Raw genomic sequence first — 17,057 nt, forward strand, 5'->3', positions numbered from 1 at the left:
AACATTGTACCTGTTCAGACTCATGTATACTATGAGAATAAACAAAAATATTGTTTGGAAAATTAGATGAATTATTATCTATCAGGGTATCCTCAGAGACTGTAGCTGCCTCAGTGATAGACATAGGAACAAATTTGAAAGGAATTTGTCCATTTGGGGGCTTAATATTTCACAGAAGTCCACCATGAAAACCAATTTTTTTTATTTGTTATTTTACACACTAAAACAGTTAGTCTAGAGTTTGGGCTTGGGTTAATTAAAAAAAAATTTTTCTTTTTTGCCTTTTTGGGTTGAAAATAATTATCACTCCATCACAAATCTCTACTTTACCTGTCATGTGATTCATGTCTTTCTGAAGAGTCAAGGATGGAAGAATCCACTGAAGGAAGAGAGGAGGGGTGAATAACAGAGGAGGGAGGGATTAGAGGCCTGAGTGTAGGGTGCTGGGAGAAGAGAGACAGAGAGGAGTGGTGGGAAGTGGTTGTGAACTAAATGTTCCATACACGCATTTTGGGCAGGTGGATGTAGAATTCAGCAAATCTGCTCTGAAGAAATAACTTTTCAGACATTTCTAATGCTTTGCTCAGTGTCTTATACTAGGGGGTGTGTGTGTGTGTGTGTGTGTGTATGTGTGTGTGTGTGTGTGTGTGTGTGATAGGGGGGTAGGGTGGTTGTATATTCAGAGTTGAAAATAAAAAAGCTCCCTCTATTGACTCCTGAATGGCTGAGATAAAGAGAACCACATGGGATTCATTGTCAGAAGTGAGAGCTCAGAAGCTGGCCTCCTTTCCCCCATTATTGTGCTATTCTCCTCCTTCCCCCTAACCCTCCCACCTCAAAATGTTCCCCGGGTCCCCACTCAACCCCCACCTCTCCTCCCCACCCCTTCAAACAGCCCAAAGACCCTCTTTTCAAGCTCCTACTGCCTAGGCCCCTTCAACACAGCCCAAGACCTCCATTCAGAGTCACTGGTTTGGGTAAAATCCCTTATTCACCCTCTACCCACCTCCCTGCCCCATCAGCTGAGCCTCAGTTCAGACCTCACAAAACAAAACAAAACCAGCCCATAGAATTGATGGTTGCTGCTGGAGGACCCCCCTCCATTCTTTCCCCCAGGGGCTCCTGCCAGGCAGCTTTTATTCTCCATGGTTCCCTCCCTCCCTGCCCCCAACTCCTGCTGGATTTCTGTAGTTAACAAGTGCACACTGTTATTATTGTGCCCCCTATCATATTTATTCCCTTTCAGGGCTGATCTGCACTTTTGTCAGAGGCAACCGATGCATCTTTTGACATTTTAGCCTTTCTGTCTGCTGGGGAGTGATGACAGTGGTAGCAGCAGGGGCAACCCAGGCTTCTGAGATGGAGCAAGCAATGCAGAAATGAGGAAGACGAGAACAAAACCCCAAAACAAGGGAGACTGGAGAGGAAAGAGAAAACATTGTAACTTGTTAGTGACCCAATGCCAAAGAGGCAAGGGGAGGAGGATGCTAATGAGTTTGATGACAGTTTGCATTTAAAAGTTTTATTTCCCCCAGCAAGGCAGCAAGGTGGCTAACTTTGTTATAACATTCAGAAAACTTTCATTTTCACAAGTTATCTAAATTTTAGGGAAATCAGAAGGAAACAGAAGCAGAAAGAGTGAAACCCAGGGAGATTCAGAAAGATATATCAACAAAGAGAGGGAGAAAGAAAGAAAAACTAAATTTTTGGTGTTCTTAATGTAACACAGGTGAAAGTGGCTAATAGATTTGGCAAAGGTCTCTTGTGCCTTTTAAAAATATAAATCTTAGGAAATGTAACCACAACCCCAAAACTGTAGTGATTAGTAAACTTCCCAGATTCTTTGATTTTTATTTCCATTAAGACTTGTGTGTTCATAGAAGTAATGTCTGAAAATGTTGTTCCAATTAATAAGTGCAGAGTGCTGAAATATCAATGGAGAGGAACTTGAAAAAAACACAACAAATGAATTTTCTCTTGACCTCTCACTGGCATTTTCATTCTAATTGTACATATGAGAAAAGGAAGTTGAGCAGCACTGTGACCTGCACAAAGCCGGAAGTAGAAAAATGGATCACGAACATCTGACTGCCAGCTCCTGGAAGAAACATGGTCTTCATCTTTCACTGTCTTATTTCTAGTAAGGAATGCATTTATACCGATGAGGGGATCTGAACGACAAAATTCCAACATACTCCTTTAGGAGAAGAGCTTGCGTCTAGAGAATATTAAGGGAAGAGATTAGCCTGTGGGATTAGTCAGTCATCTCCCGACTTGGTTTTCTTTCCTTATATTACAAAAAGGAATCTCATGAAAAGGCTATGTAGGGAGAGATGCTCCAAGTCTTTTCTGATGTTGTTCTTTCACTTTTCTGAATAATATGTTTTGTTGGTTTGTTTGTTTTTTAAAACCTCATACTTCCAAATTGCTCAAAGCATTTACAAACATTCATCAAGCCTCAGGACAGTTGTAGGTGGCATATATTATTACCCTCAGCATTCAGATAGACTAACAGGTTTAGAGAAATTAAATCTCTAGTACAGGTTTACTCAGAAACTCCATGGTAGAATGAGGTCCAGAATTCATCATTCCTAGGCCAAAATCCACCTACTTTTCTGTAAGATCGATGTCATCCAACATGTCCTTCAACAATATTTCCAACAGCTTATTCTTATTTTTCTGCCCAAGCTTTCCCTGTCTCGCTCTTGTGCAAACTTAAAATGGTGCCCATTACACCTTTTACAGTCTCTCTTGAGGTATGAAATCTAACATTCTCACAGGTTTTACTTCAGAATAAAACCTTCAACCTTTACTTTATTCTCCCACCATACAATTCTACTCACAGTAGGTTTGATGCACTTGTATTTGCAGACAGAAGCAGGATACCTGCCCCAATTTCCCTTTCTCAGGAGCATAGGTACCTCAACTGGTATTAGCACAAAAAATACTGCTCTGTGATATTTGTATAGTGCTTCATAGTTTCATATAGTCTTTCAACTGAACTTAACTACAGCCCTAAGAGTTTTACAGATGAGGAAACTGAGTCAGACATAAAGAGGTTATGTGTCTAAAGTCACAAAGCTAGGAAGTTGTGTGTGGGTGGGGAGGAGGGAAGAAGGGAGTTGGTAAGAAGAAGACAAGAATCCAGGTCTTCTAGGGCTCAGGTACAGAAAGTTTTAAACTAGTGCCAGAGAGAATGGATGGAAAATGAATTTTCTGTTTATAGTGATGAAATGAAATCACATTGGCAATACAGTCTCTGAAAATAATTCAGCCTCAGAGAAAGTTTTAGGTTTGATAGGGTAAAGAATTTCTCAAGTTTTACTAAGGAACCTAGAACCACTGCTTAAAAATTAGGAAGATTGCAATAAATCTTTTATAAGGTAAGCTATAATCTGTTTTGATGCATGGGCTTGAGATTTGGGTAACATTGAATGTTCTGCCACCTGGGGGCATAATTTATTCAGGTTAACAAGTTTGGGGGGCAGAAAAATCACCCATTTTTAAAAAGGAATGTGTTGGGAGAAGTGTTCTGAAATATTAATTAGGTCAGGTGGTCAATACTGTTGTTCAAATCACCTATATCTTTACTAATTTTTTGTCTAGTTCTGTCAATTGCTGAATAAAAGAGTATTAAAATTTCCAGCATTACTGTGGATTTACCTATTTCTCCCTTTAATTCCATCCATTTTTGCTTTGTGTATTTTGAAGCTCTGTTGTAAGGTGCATACTCACTCATTTATTATTTTATGTCTTCCTGATGAATAGATTCTTTTATCATTATGAAATGTTCCTCTTTATCTCTGGAAACTCTTTGTCTTCAAGTCTATTTATCTGATATTAATATAGTCGTTTATTACATTTACTAATTGTGTGATTTATCTTTTCTATCCAGTTACTTTCAACCTATATCATCCATTCAGAATCAAATGCATCTAAATCCCTCCTTATATAAGAGGCTTTCGTGAATTTTTTTTAGTTCGAATAAGATATTGAGAGTATGGTCATCTCTGGATGAATCAATAAAAGGAACTTTCTGAATCTAAAATGTTAAAATCAGGTGCAGATGGTCCAGTTGACAGAAGTGGCTGATTCTCTTGACACATGTTAAAACCTCATTACCTGAGCTTTCCATTTATTTTCCTCTCTTCTCATTCAGACTTCCTCCAAGTCTTCTCACACTTCCTATTGCCATCTTTTTCTCTTCCTCTCCAGAAATTAAACACTAGTCCATGATCTTGTCACCTTTATCCCTGATCATCAAGTTTTCTTCACTTGAATATCCCTGCCTCTCATCTCTCCAATCAAAAGACTCAAGCAGGGACTCTCGCTGAGTTCTTTCTTCTCTAGGACTCCCCTCAATTCTCCTTTTGTTTCCTTTTTAACCCCTTGGTTTAGTAACCTTTCTTATATGCCTCTTGATATAACTCACATTTATTCATGCTCCTTTTTCCTTCTTCAAATCTCTCCATAGAACTCCCTTATTTTGGTCTCCCAGTTTCTCCCTCCTTTCTAGCCACATCAACTCAACTAGATGTCTCACTGTTTATTCAGTGTTTTGTTTACATCTAAATCAGACAGTCAACGCCTTGAGGCTGAGGTTTCATTCTTAGAGTTCCATGTTTTGCAAAATGCCATCTGCACTTACCACACTCTATAAATAATAAATAATCAGATCAAAAAATCAGTAAACTGGTGTCAGATCACTGATTAGTATAAGTACGCCACAGACTGGAAAGAGTTGCTGCTGCTGCTGCTGACACAAAACCTTTTTCTCCAAGGAAAACAGAGTAATGAAAAAAACATTGGAAAATATATTTGGCCACACTTAAATTTGGACGAGGTAGAGGATAAACTGACTGTGGAGGGGAAGGCTTCCAGGGCTCCTTCTCACCCTCTGTCCTCTTAAAGGAACTTTCATGTGGACCGAGAGCTCTCTCTAGGTCTTAATCTTTCTCTGTACCCAGCCCCTGGCACAGTGCCTGACATGAAGAAGCCATAGAATAGATATATTCTTGAATTGTTGACCTGAATCTAAAGAATTAGGGGGACATTTACCTCATTCCAGTGCCTAGCTACTTATTGAGACAAACCTCACTTTTGACTAATTCATAGACATATCCAATTGCTACAGGAACTGGATTACTATATTAAACTACATTTGGTATTTACAATTTGATGTTCAAAACATAGAGAATTATGTGCAATAGGCTTTGGTTGAGAAGGCAGATGGATACATGTGTTTTGTGTGTGTGTGTGTGTGTGTGTGTGTGTGTGTGTGTGTGTGTGTGTATACACACCACATAACGATGTTTCAGTCAAGGACAGACCGCATATATAACGGTGGTTCCATAAAATTATAATGGAGCTGAAAAATCTCTATCCCTAGTGACAATGTAACCATAGTAATGTCATAGCACGACACATTGCTCATGTGTTTGTGGTACTGCTGTTGTAAAAAAAACTGCACTGCCAGTTGTATGAAAGTACAGCACATACAACTACAGTAGTAGGCTATTCCATCTAGGTTTGGTAAGTGTGTGCTATGATGTTTGTACAAGGATGAAATCACCTAACGACACATTTCTCAGAATATATCTCTATCGTTAAGTGGCGTGTGATTGTGTGTGTGCATAATTTTCATTTGCTATATATAAAAATGTATATAAAAATGAATATATATGTATATGAAATATATATGAAAATGAACATGTCTATATCTATAATTTCAAAATAATTCAATGAAAATATTTGATCCCTAAAGGAATATATCCTCAGCTATATATCTTCTCATATGAAGCATGACTTTGGAGCTCTGCAACTGCTAAGATGTGGTGTTTGGATGCTCTAGGCACTGATCTCAATACTCACATCCAACGAAGCTGAGAATGAACATTCAGCACACATTTCCTGAGCAAGTGCCTTCTATGAAACAGCTTCTTCATGAGGAAGATGTGGTTCCAGCCCTGTAGGGGGAATACAGCAGGGCCCTCAAGCCCTGCACAGTATGGAAAATTCTTATGAGTTAAGTTTACTTTGGGTGAAGTAGCTTTACTTTGGAGGTGAGGTTGAGGATGATACAAACATGACATTATAGTCAAGGTATCTTGCCTGTATCTTCTCAGTTTCAAATAGAGAAGGCTCCCCTCTTATCCGGGACAGACTTGCCACTGACTGGGCTAATAGGCAAAGACCTTGAGGGCAGAGACAGGGCAGAAGAAAAAGAGAAGACTGAGAAAATAGAGAGATGTGGGAGAGAGGAGGCACAGACAAACTGAGGTGTGTTTGTCGTGTAGGGTTGGTCCAGTACAAATAGTGTGGACACAAGGCCTATGCTATGGGGCCCAGTGTTTGTGGAGATTTGTGCTCCCTTTCTTGGCCTGGGTGGGGTTTTGTAGCACCATGCAATAATTAGCTAGACAAGAAGGATGTAGATATAAAAACGGTGTCTAATTAGGATAGTTTCAAGACCCTGGCGTGCTGGGGGATAAGCCTCTTGTTAGGAAGCCTAGGAACATGATGTACAATATACATTTTTAGCTGTGTGAAGAAGATTCCTAAAGAGTACTTAGCTGTCACTTAATTTAAGGGTTCTGGATCTGTGAACTGGCTCAAGTCTAGGAATTGGTTAAAGGACCACAAGCCTCTATTGTGGTGATTCAAGTCAGACTTCTGTTGAGCAAACCTAGGGCTTTTCTGCTTTTATAAATAAAATATGACTTTAGTAGACCATCTATGCAGTTCTAGGGACACCAAGATTAACTAGCCAGTGCCAGTGATCTCTGAGATTTAAACTATTCTGTTTATTGTTTATGGCTCTGTCGCCCAGCTTGGTAACCATATTCACCTCGCTTTTAGTGATTGTTTGCCACTCAGCCCCTGCCATCCCTGGATCCCATCAGCCCCACTGAATTTAGGGGGACCGGTCAGATGTCAACATAGGGCAGATCAAGGATGGAGCTTCCTTTGTGAATATATTTCTTAGAAACTTGGTAAAAGGACTGTCTTCTGGACTCTCTTGCAGGACATAGTTGGAAAAGGCAGATCTCACAAGGTAAATCCACTCTAGCATTCAGATTTCATTAAGCCTTTGAATACCTTCCTCTGTGGTGGTCTATCTAAAACTTTTTGGTTTCAGACTCCTTGGCATTCTTAGAAATTATTGAGAACTAAAAATTGTTTTTGTTTATTAGCTTTATATCTATCATTGCTTATCATATTAAAATTAAAACTTTGATACTACGCCACTACTTGATAAGTAGTACTTTCTTAAAGGTTAATTACAATATGAAATTTAAATTACATCAATGAAAATGTTTTTGCTCTGTTAAAATCACTGGTCAGTCTTGAACTTTGGATCTTTCATGATGCTATAATGTCATGCATTGGTCATTTGCAAACTATTGGTTTACTGAGTTACACAGATCTTCCAAATGTTGACACACTTTATTCAACAATATTAAAAACCACATTTGCTAAAATCAGAAATTGAAAAGCTTTCATATGGCGGTCTCCTCTACCGAATATCAGCCCATCATAGGTTGGCAGGCCCTCTCTGGCAAGCTCTCCACTTACACATAGATTCTCTGTAAACTTGAGTTCTATATGAAGGTGGCTTAGGAAAGCTAAATCTACAAGTCTTTCTCTGTTCGACTATACTGTACCCCTGGGTTTACATTAAAGTAACACATCCCACATTGATCAAGGACAGCATAAGAAGTAAGCTGCCAACTGAGGAACCAGAATAGACTCCTCTCTTTGGAATTCGCTTGACACCATTTGGGTGCTTCTAAAGAAACTCTGGCATTTGAGCTCATGGTCTGTGTACATATGTGCATGAGAGTGACAGAGTGAGCATGAGAGAGTGAGAATATGAGTTCCCTGAAACCAGAAGTGTGCTGGTCATTTGAATCTGTAAGAAAAGAAAAAAGGCCCTAGTCTGTAGTGTTTGTTGATTTCTGTGGTGTAAATACTTCCACCATGGCTAATCTGAAGCTACCAATGATTTAATGAACTGTTCAGAAAGTTTCTGAATATCTAAAAAGTGACCTTGCTAGCCTGTATAAGCTGAGTGCAGCATTCAGCTGCCTGGAACCTTCATATATCTACCTTTGTTTCTTCTTCACTTATCTATTTGTTTCTTCTTACAACTATTCAACCAGAAAGAGTGGGCTTTCTTTTCTTTCCAGTATATCACATATTCTATCACGGAGTGGTAAGCCTCTCTGCTAGAGGAATCATATAACATCATCCAAATCAAGACTTTTTTGAGAGTGAAAGAGAGTACTCTCAATTCGACAGGACCACAGGAATAAACCAGGCTTATTCCCCCCAAAACAGAATATATGGTTACCATACTCATGACCTAGTCTTCATAATCGGAATTGTATCTTCCATAAAATATGGGAGATACACGATGATCTAAGTTCTCCATACTTCTTTCTCAAAGTGATTTAGGAAGTCTTCTTTCATATCTATGTCTGGTTTTTAACCCTGTCATCTGGTTAAATAAGGCTCTAATGTGAAGGACTATAAGAAAACATTTACTTATTTAATATTTTCTTACCTTTCTCTGCCAATAAATATAAATATCCTTATAGGTCATGGAAAGGAAAGTCCTGTTTTTGAAGTCGGACTGGGCTATACATTCAGGTCTTGCCATCAAACAATATGTGATCTTGAGTAAGTTTCTTAATTTCTCAGTCTCAGTTTCATAGTCAATGAATCAGGGGACAGGTTGAACTGACATTTAATGGTGAAATTTAATGGTGTCTTCTTGGTTCACCTGAGACTATCCTGATTTAAAATGCTGCATTCCAAGAACTCTCTCAGTCCTGGGCAAACTGGGATGGTAGGTCACTTTAAAACTCAGCAGAACTGTATGAAGCTCACATGTCATGTAATGGTGCATCTCATCTAGATGGAGCTGCTGTCCTCAGGGTAGGGTGAGTGAGAGGTTAGAAAACAACTACCTAGTAAATGTTTTCAGTTTTTCTTTGTTCTGTGTCCCTACACTTTTACTTTATTCCCAACTAGGCAGAGTCACCATCTGTTCAGTTGGACATATCGATGAATAATGAGTTGGTCTTTTAAGTAATCTCAGTAATACAATTATTAGAATGTTAAAGATTGATCTGATATAATATTTCTTCTCACAGACTAGCCCCCAAAATGACCCTTTAAAGAAAACCTCTGTAATCCTCTTGCCAAGGAAAGTCAATGTTGCCAAAGGTAGACTTGATTTTCCTGTCACTTCATTTGGAATGGTCAGTGCAACCAAAGAGGCAGAGGATCAATCAAACTATATGTTCCATCCAGCCTTCTGGAGACCAGCACGGAACTGTTCTTACATAAAGGCATTATTTAGACTGACTTAATAAGTTAATACCTCTTCTTAAAATGTAACGTGAGTTTAATGCTGACGACAGGGGTTGGATGGCAAGTACAGAAGCAAATCTTCTATTTCCTGAGAAAATTCATCTGGTATCATCACAGCACAAGTTTCTCTCCCCAAATCTGAAAGGCGCAATCCTGAAAGGTAGGAAATAGCTCAAGAAGGGCCTGTTTGGTTTCAGGGACTCATTCCAACTCTGACACCTCTGCCACAGCTGCCCCATTATGCCAGGCAGAATAAATGACTCTTGTAGAGGCAAGGCTTGGGATGACATCAACCTTTTTCCATCTGGAAAGAATTGAAATTGCCATCATATTTGGTAGTTTCCTAGGGAGTAAAGGTTGTGATTTAAGAAATTATGACTTGGAACTCAATTTAGGACAAAAGATGCCTTTTTCCAGTTATACCAGATGGTACAAACACAGCACCTTCATTATCAGCTCTTCAACCACACATCCCTTTTCTACATTGACAGGCCCTTTGAAATTGGAATTAATAAACTGAATTCTTCTTTAAACAATACAAGGTGCTAGCTGTATTGAGGAGGGACTAATGAGCTTCAGTTCTTCCTTTAAACTACCTTGCCTCTCCCTATTTGTGAGCGAGTCATATTGGAGATATGACGGTAGGAAGAACAAGGATTAGGAACCATCACAGTACCTGGCACACAGCTGGGTAAATGGATGAGACCTGGTTTCTGGCCCTGGCTGTGTTGTTAACTAGATAAATGACCTTGGTATCGTTTTACCTCTTTGGTTCTATTTCCACAACTCTAAGTGAAGAGTTGGGTTGGGTTGGGTAATCTTCAAGGCCGCTCCCACTTCTAAAAGCCAATGAATGGTATGCTTCAGCAGTTTTTCTACTTTCTCCTTTTCTTTGTTTATCTTTCTTTCTGCTCTCTTGAGAGACTGAGTAGGCTGATGGGTAGGCTGATAGAATGGTCCTGGTTAGAGATAAGTTAGGGATAGTAATTAAGATTGGCTAGGAAAGAACAAAGATGTTTCTTTCTTCCCCTTTGCTCAAGTCCTGTTTTCAACAGAAGCCTCCTCATGACACCAGACAGCTTTGCTTTCTTCAGCAAAGATGGATACTGGCTTTACAAGAGCTTCTTCATCCCTTTTCATGTCAATCCTTATATTTCTTCTAACTCTAAGTCTATCATCTCCAGCCTTAAGATGGTAGCTGGCAGTCGTGTCCTGGTAAAATGGCTTTCTAAAAACAAAGTCCTAATTTGTAGTATTAATCTGTTTTCATGGTGCAGTTATTACCTTTGTGGCTTATTTCAAGTTAAAAATGGTTTAACAACTTGCTTGAGAATTTCTTGAATATTTAACACTCTGTTCGCGTGGGCCAGTGTGAGCCAATTCTAACACACCACTGGCCTGCATAGATTATAAGTAGGAAACAGACCTACTTTTTTCATCAGTCCATGGTGTCAACACAGCATGCAGTAGGAACCCAAATGAAGCTCTTGATGAGCCTCTTCATGCCTTGATTAGGACAATCGTTCTTATCTTCTGCTATAGACCAAAGGTTTGCATCTTCCCCAAATTCATATGTTAAAGCCTAATCCCAAATGTGATAGTAGTTGTTGGTGGGGCCTTTGTAAGGTGTTTAGGTCATAGGGGTGGAGCCCTCATATTAGGATTAGTGCCTTTTTGAAAGAGGCCCCTCTTGCCATGTGAGGATACGGTGAGAAGATAGCCATCTGTGAACTGAGAAGGAAGGGGATCCTCACCAGACACTAGATCTTCTATTGCCTTGATCTTGATCTCCAATTCATCCAGAACTTGGGAAATAAATTTATGTTGTTTATAAACCACCCACTTTGTGGTATTCTGTTATAGCAGCTTGAATGAACTAAGGCATCTTCATAACAATATTTCTTATTAACTCTTTTCAGGTTACAAATTAATCCGGTCTGTTTTCATTTCGGTTTCTTTCCTCTCCTGGTACTTTGATTTTTAATGCATACATATACACCCATGAAAACAAAATCAGCTTTAAGCTTCTGTTTGTATCTTAGAAAAGAGAAGATTCTCTTAGAGCTTAGCTTTAAGCAGCATGAACTCCATCTCACATGGGAGTTCTCATGTGTTCCATGTCAGTCTGCGATTTACTCAAGGCTTCTTTCTCAAAATGCTATCCATGGTGATCTCTGAGAATTGCCCATCAGGCCAGAGGAAGATTTTAGAAACTGACCTATTACTAGCAAATCAGATATTAACTACACAAAGCTTTAATAAATTAAAGAAGCTCCATCTGTTAGACTCTTTCTCTTTTCAGTTCTTCTTTTGTTTAACTTTTGTCCTAACTTCGCTGTGCAAACTTGCTTTGCAGGGCTGTGCCAGTTGTGGCTCTGGGACAAAGTATTCCTTTTCCAGGCAGAGATATTTTATCCAGAGCTGCCCTTGACTTTTCTTTCAGCCATAATATAAGCATGAAAATACTATGAAAATGAACAGTACAAATAAGGTTTTATGGCTTTCTCCAGCAACGCAGGAAGTCAGGAAAGGCAATAACAGAATTCAATCATTCATCTTCCTTTGCTATTAACTTGATTTCAATTTCTCTTCCAGAATAAATATTTGACAAATTTCTTCATTAGTGTGGAGTTGGAGAAAGTGCAATAACTTTGGCTCAGGTGGGTTAACACTGTTCTATCCTGGCAGCTCTGCTTGTGGATTTAGTGTTAGGTTTACAATTTCTATTAGGCTATATAGCAAGACTAAATAAAGAAGGCAATGAGGTTGCTGGGTGGGGATCCCAGGTTGGAACAGCCCAGAGCAGATATCACAGCCGAAGACCGAGATGTACACAATACTGGCAGTGATGTGCAAAGGACAAAACTTTGCATCCACTGGGTATACTCATTCCCAGGAATGCAATCCATTCTCCAAAGTGGAAAAATACAAGAAAATCACTAGAAATACAGCAAAGCTCTCAACAAATTAAAAGTAGTCACAATATTCACAAACTTCCGGGGTCAAAGCATTAGATGGTCATCAGATTAGGTGCAAATCAGATTAGGGAGCAGTGACATATATGCACATTTCAAAGGGGACACATGAGTTAGTTCTGAGAGGGCACGCTCAGGGCCAACCTGAAGCAAAATTATGCGATTTCTTTTGGCATCCTCTACTTTTGCTATTCTACCATCTTAATCTTGCTTCTAAACTAAAGTCTTATGATTCCCACCCTTTCCAGGTACTTTCCAACTCCATTCATTCAGTGAGACACTGAATTCTTGCTGAAAAAGGGATGCTTCCAGGAGAATGTCATATAGTGAGGTTGATAATTTGGGGCTCAGGTTTAGATATAAATATTGCCATCTTACTGCTCTCTAGTCCACTGGAGATGCTTGCATACTTAGAATCCACTTGAGAAGCCTTTTAAAATATCGGTCCATTCCTTTCCAATTTCGCTTTCTTCCAAGGAAGCAGGGCAGTGAGGGCAAGGAAATATTATGATGATCAGGTAGTGAGAGGGAGCCTGATGGTTGACAAATACGGTGGTGAATTTGCAGAGGTGACAGGTGAAGGAGGCAGCTGGAAGGTTGGGGATTGGTTCCCTTTAGCAAATAAGTTAATTGACTGAGCAAATATATCGAGGATAGTCAAATCCACATTTCTCATCATCTGAGATAAAGGTTTTCAAACACAGAAATAGGAAAATCTAGAAAGATCCTGAGATGTTGGATTAAAGTTAGAAGTACTGGTATGAACTTAAAAAAAAAATTAAATACATACACATAGATATAGAAATAGCTACAGATATTTGTAGCAATAAGCACACTAAGTCCCCAGATCTTGGTTTTTAAATACCTCTTCCATTAAAAGAAGCCAAGATTCCTTAGAGGAATGGCTGATTGTAAGTCTAGGACAAGGAAAGAACAAGATGACCCTGATCATCTTGTTGTGACAGAAAAGAAAGTAATGCTCAAAGAAAGATAGGACACAGCTTGAAGTAGCTCTTACTGGCCGAGTCCAGGGCAACTAAAGCATCAAAATAAATACTAAATATATTGGATTGAAACTCAATGAATAAAATAAGAACCCATGAGTTAAGACAGATATCAATAAATGAATGTATAAATAAACAAATGAAGGAGAAGAAAAAGTTCTTCCTTATAGTCGAATGTCAACTATGAAGTGTGGAGGTTTGATGAAGAATAGTATATTGGTGTATTTTAAAAATATCTCCCTACAAAACACTAATCAAATATAAGGGGGAAATGGTGGCCTCATAGTGGAGAACTTGGCAGATGCAAATTTGACCAGGCAACCAAAGTTAACACAAGTAGTGGGACAGGTTAGTACAGTATAGCCTCCTAATGTGATGCACTGGAAAGAGCACAGCACCATTTCTCCAATTTTTCTGCCAAGAATGCAAGGCTTGAGTCCGAGAAATCATCTGACTGATCCAAGTTGAGGGTCATCCTGGTGAATGAAATTCTATGTTCTTTGAGACTGTCAAGGACACAGAGCCAGGGAAAGAAGAGGGAACTGTTCCAGAATAAAGGAGAACAATGAGACAATGGGGATTCTAGGAGAGGAATGAAGTAAAAGACATCGTTGGGACAGTTGGAGAAATCTGAATGAAGTCAGTAGATTGGAAGTTGGTGCTGCGTTGATGTTGACTTTCAGACTAGGCAGGTGGTGTGTTGGTACCACAGAACGTTCTTGTTTTGTGCCAATAGACACGAAGTATTTAAGTATTATGGGTCAGGATATCAGAAAAATGACTCTCTCTCTCTCTCCCTCTCTCTCTCTACACACACACACACACACACACACACACATATACCCGTCTGTGCGTGCACGTACATGTGAAGAGAGAGAATATTACATAAAAAGTATATATACTACTTCGTACATGTATAAATATACCTTAATAAAACTACACACACATAAATATATGTGTATGTATGCATGTATGTTCATAAGCATGTATGCCAGAGTTCCTAGAATTAGCCTAAATACATAGAACCCTACAGGAGTAATCCAAGAAATAAAATGGTAACTTCTAATATTTGCCCATCTTTACTTCTTATTATTTGGATCAAACACACATAAGACATCATGGACCTATTCTACCTCCTCAGAGTCCCTGAAAAACCCTTCTTTGCTTGTCATTTTAGAATGAAAATCCATGACCTTACACTGTCATTCATTTATATTGCTATCTTAAAGCTCCTTCAAAGCCACAAGTAGCATTCACCTACAAAGCAAGTATTTAACAAGCACCTACTATGTGCCAGGCCCTGTTCAGGTACTTGGGACACATCAGTGAACAAGAGGTAAGATCCTCTGCCCTTGTGGTGCTTCTACATTAAGTAATGAAATGTACGTATCATCCATGACATAAGGGCAATGGCCATCTGGTTGGTGCCACTTCACTAAGTTGTGACTTCACCACAGCAGTGCTGGGACATACTGTGCTTGTTCTGATGGAAAATGGAAACTATTTAAATTGTGCCTACAGGCAAAACCTTTCCACAATACCAGGAAAACTAGAGAAGCTCTTTAATGATATAACAAGTTTCCTTGGTGATCTCTATGTGCCATACCGCTTTTCCTTTGGGATCTGCGGTACACAAGTAGCCTTCAAAACAGTCAAACACTTCTCAGCATTGGCTCTTCACTGAACAGAGCCACATGCTCTGGTGTGTCAGAGGCAAATACATGTTTTCTGGGCTGGAAGTGATAACACTACTTACTCATTATTGTAGCTTCCAAATATGAAGGTACAAAGGAGGTGCACACAAACCCTTACAAATGTCTGCTTACTTCCATCTTGACCTGAGGGTGACTCCGACAGGCCCTGCCGATGGGGCTTAAAGTGCTACCAGTTTAGGAGAAACAGAACATCTATGTTTTGGGCCCTGGAGGGAGAATGGCAATGCCAAAATGCTCCCTCTTCTGTGAGTCAGCCCCGGCCTTGAGCCTGGCCTCCCCCTGGCTGCCCTGGCAATGACCCCACCCTGACCCTGGCTGAACCAGCCTCTCCCTGTTTGAAATGTTAGGAAGGTTGGGGCAAGGGAGAGGGGTGTTAGGTGAGAGGCTGAGCTAAAGGTTTCTTTTACCACAGTGTAGACATTGTGGTTTTGTTGGAATCACAGTCAGGTTTATGTGCATTTGGTTATGAAAAACCCAGGGGCATTTGCCCAGGAGTGAAATGAGTTGACCCAGCTCAGCCACAAATGACATTTTGGCCAGAGATAAGCTCCTATAGGGAAGGTGGGAACCTCCTCTCTCTAAAGATGGTGTGGTAGGAGAGGAAGAACACTGGAAACCTGGGTTCTGCTGCTGCTCTGCCAACCAATTAGCTCTGTGACCGAAGGCAGGCCAGTTTTCCTCGCTGATCAGTTTTCTCTTCTCTAATATGGATGGAGGTGGAACAGATGACATCTCAAAGGCCTTCTAGCTCAAAAATTCTGAGTTCTATGCAGAGCTGTCTACAATTTGTGGGGCTGGGTGCAAAATAAAAATGCAGGGCCCCTTGTTAAAAAAATTCTTGTCTACGGCCATGCTACCCTGAACAAGCCTGATCCCGTCTGATCACAGAAGCTAAGCAAGGTTGGGCCTGGTTAGTACTTGGATGAGAGAACACTGAGGAATACCAGGTGCTGTAGGTATAAAAAATAAAAATAAAAAAGAGAAGGGATTGTAAGCTGACAAAGTCCTTGCAATCTGTGAGGTCAGCCAAGGGTTGCCTTGTCCCTCTCAAAAATATATTCTTAAGAATTTCAAGACAGCAATAGTGGAATATTAAATCAAACATAGGGCCCTTCTAAGCACAGGGCCCTATGCACTTTATCAGATAGCTTGCCCATGAAGCTGGCCTTGATTCTATGGATGTCCCCATCACTATCCTTTACTTATTACTTTTGATGGAGTATCTGCTTCATATAGTGGGAAGAATATGGTTTGAAGTCAGAAAGACTTGGTCTTTAATCTTGGCCCTGGGTACTAATGTGATATGGGTTACTCACATAATTGCTCCTTGCCTCAGTTTCTTTGTGTGTGTAAAATAGGGATAATCATATCTACCTTGCAGGAATGTTGTGAGGAATTAAGATAGACACACCGAACATATGGAGGGATTGAGTAAAGAGCATAACCAGTGTCGCAAGGTAACATATATTCACATTAAACTGAATTTCTTCTGAAAGAGGAATTCATGGAGCTGTTGCTTTTTAAGGCAAGGTTGTGTGCTGCTAGAGCGACAGATTCAAAACAGACCTTTATGCCAAAAAAAAAAAGTCATGAGTGTTTTTTTACAGTAACTGCATCTGCAGTGCTCTGCTTTTTGGACCACACACTCTACGATTTAGGAAGTCATTCCATTCCCAACTGTAAATTATCTCTTGGGCCTGTTACTTTTTTCATTCAGTTTCCCATCCTCCCACTCTTATCCCCTGCTATTCAAAACTACATGTGGGTTTTGAGAAAAACCATTTGAGTTTCACATTTATTTCACAGCTATTATTGTTCTTGTTTGCTTTTATTTCACGTGTATCCACATGTGCAGTTTTTCCTTGGTCTCTGTAGCCAGGGATGGCCAGCCTCTCCTTAGGTCTCTCTCTGCTCTAGTAAATACACTGAGCAGAAGTCAGCTTCTGCCAGGGGAGGAATTATCATTCGTTCATATATTCCTTCCT

The 17,057-nt window shown here is 39.8% G+C and overlaps 1 pseudogene; it reads left to right on the forward strand.

The window, feature by feature from the left end:
* Positions 1-15,912: 15,912 nt before the first annotated feature.
* Positions 15,913-16,031, forward strand: LOC111736539 (annotated as a pseudogene).
* The last annotated feature ends 1,026 nt before the right edge of the window (positions 16,032-17,057 follow it).

Source organism: Pteropus vampyrus, unplaced genomic scaffold, assembly GCF_000151845.1.
Source record: "Pteropus vampyrus isolate Shadow unplaced genomic scaffold, Pvam_2.0 Scaffold1, whole genome shotgun sequence".
Classification (NCBI taxonomy): domain Eukaryota; kingdom Metazoa; phylum Chordata; class Mammalia; order Chiroptera; family Pteropodidae; genus Pteropus; species Pteropus vampyrus.